The following is a 2,027-nucleotide window of genomic DNA, read 5'->3' on the forward strand; positions in this document are numbered from 1 at the left end:
TTGATAGAGACTGTAAATAATTTCTAGAATTGCATAATTGTTAGTCACTGTTACATTGATACTCAAACTTTCTGATGACGTATATGGAAAACTAGAACATTCTATTAGGCTGTGTAATTATGATGTATTTCTACCACAATAGTTGTGTTGTAAGCTTCGAATTCCGGAATGTTTTGAAGTACTGACTGTAAATATATGAAAATCATGTATGCGCACTGTGGTGAAGAAACAAATATAAGAGATCCTCGCAGTTATGAACACTACTAAACCAGTACTTGAAATAAAAAATTCAGGCCCGTGCGGGATTTGAACCCATGACCTCTGCGATGCCGGCGCAGCGCCCTACCAACAACTGAGCCAACAGGCCAACTGGAAGCTGGTCATTATGTTGGATCTCTTATATTCGTTTCTTCACCATAGTGCACATATATGATTTTCATACATTTGCAGTCATTATTCACCACTTGGAAGGTTTATTCGGATCCAACATAATAATCAGTATCTAGTTGGCTTGATAGCTCAGTTGTTAGAGCGCTGCACCGGTATCGTAAAGATCACAGGTTCAAATCCCGTAAGGGCCTGATTTTTTTTCAGGTTTATGCCAACTACTAGTTCAGTAGTGTTCATAGCTGAGAGGGTCGCTTATATTCGTTTTGAAATGCGTTGTGAATGTATATAAGGACTCATGAATAAAGGGGTAAGTTTCTAAAGAAACTGTGGTGCTGCGTCAGTGGGAGAGTATAGCAGGTAATTTAGTGTTAACAACTGGGTTGAAAACGTAAATTAGCCACCGTAAAGGGTAAAAAAGCTGACGTTTCGAGCGTTAGCCCTTCGTCGGAGCGATTGCTATTACAAGTTGTTTAATAAAATAGTTTAAAATTGTAGGAGTATAGTATTCCTTATTTTGATTAAATCATACCTTTACAGGTGAATCTTGTAGAAAAACGTGTTGCTAGTAGAAAATGCTGTCCATGCTAGTAACTCTTCCACAAGCCATTCCAGCGAAAAACTAAACAACACCAGAAAGAGGCCCGGAATGACGACCAGTTAAAACCTAATTTAATAACCTTTTCAGGCTTATTTGCGTGTATGCAACCGGTAACAGAGAAGGTGTAATCTGTTACTCTGGTTGTTTTAGTTATAACGGACAATGAGCCTAAGACAAATAGCACGTCTAAGTAATCAGAGGTTTACTTTTCTTTGCTGTACTTTAGAAAATATAAATTGACTTTCCCAAAGCCTAAACCTTCTTATCGCCTGCTATTCAAATTCTCTACATGTAAAAAGTTTAAGGTTACATGAGAAGAAAATGAATTATCACTTTCCAGATGTCAGTAAACAAAACCGATTCCACTTTATCTTTTTGCTGTCGTTAAAGGTACTATCGCTAGCGTTGTTGAAGTGCAAAGTTCATCGTATTCCTTCAAGTGAATAATCGATAATCTTCGGAAGGGTTTCCGAACTTTAGGAAGAGAGAGGTTGATTTGTTGAGATATCTCTTTCCTTTAGTGAGACAAATCGCCATCTGGTACCTTTTAAATATATTAATATTTTCTAGGTTTGATTGGACTCTCGACTCTTTAAATGAACTTTCCTCTAAAAATTTATGACGAAGAATTTCTGAGAGAATCAGGTTCGTTGATCAATTCTCCCTTTAGTCAATTATTTGATAGAAAAGATATTTTCAAGAAATCCTACAGAACTGGTATCTCTGATACAATCGACCCGTCATCAACTATCCCGGGCAGTAATAAACTATCAGACTTAAAAAACGCTAAAAACATTTATTCTTAAAAGCAATAATTACAATTATTTTAAAAATTAATACTTAAATTTGTATCCGATCCTTGTTATGAAGCAGAGGGACGACAAAAGAAATACCATTGACGACACACCACAAATGGTTCAGTGTTCTGTGTCACACAACTCTCTAAGGGATGGTACCGTTTCGTGACAGCTGTAGGAACTAGAACTCCAACAACCTGCGATGATAGTTATAAATGTGATAAAGCCAACCCAGGATGGTT

The 2,027-nt window shown here is 36.9% G+C and overlaps 1 non-coding gene across 1 annotated transcript; it reads right to left on the reverse strand.

The window, feature by feature from the left end:
• Positions 1 to 291: 291 nt before the first annotated feature.
• On the reverse strand, positions 292 to 367 carry Trnaa-ggc (transfer RNA alanine (anticodon GGC)). The gene has a single exon. It is a non-coding gene; the product is annotated as a tRNA-Ala (tRNA).
• Between the last annotated feature and the right edge of the window lie 1,660 nt (positions 368 to 2,027).

Source organism: Pocillopora damicornis, chromosome 1 (assembly GCF_964200805.1).
Source record: "Pocillopora damicornis chromosome 1, jaPocDami1.2, whole genome shotgun sequence".
NCBI classification, from domain to species: Eukaryota; Metazoa; Cnidaria; class Anthozoa; order Scleractinia; family Pocilloporidae; genus Pocillopora; species Pocillopora damicornis.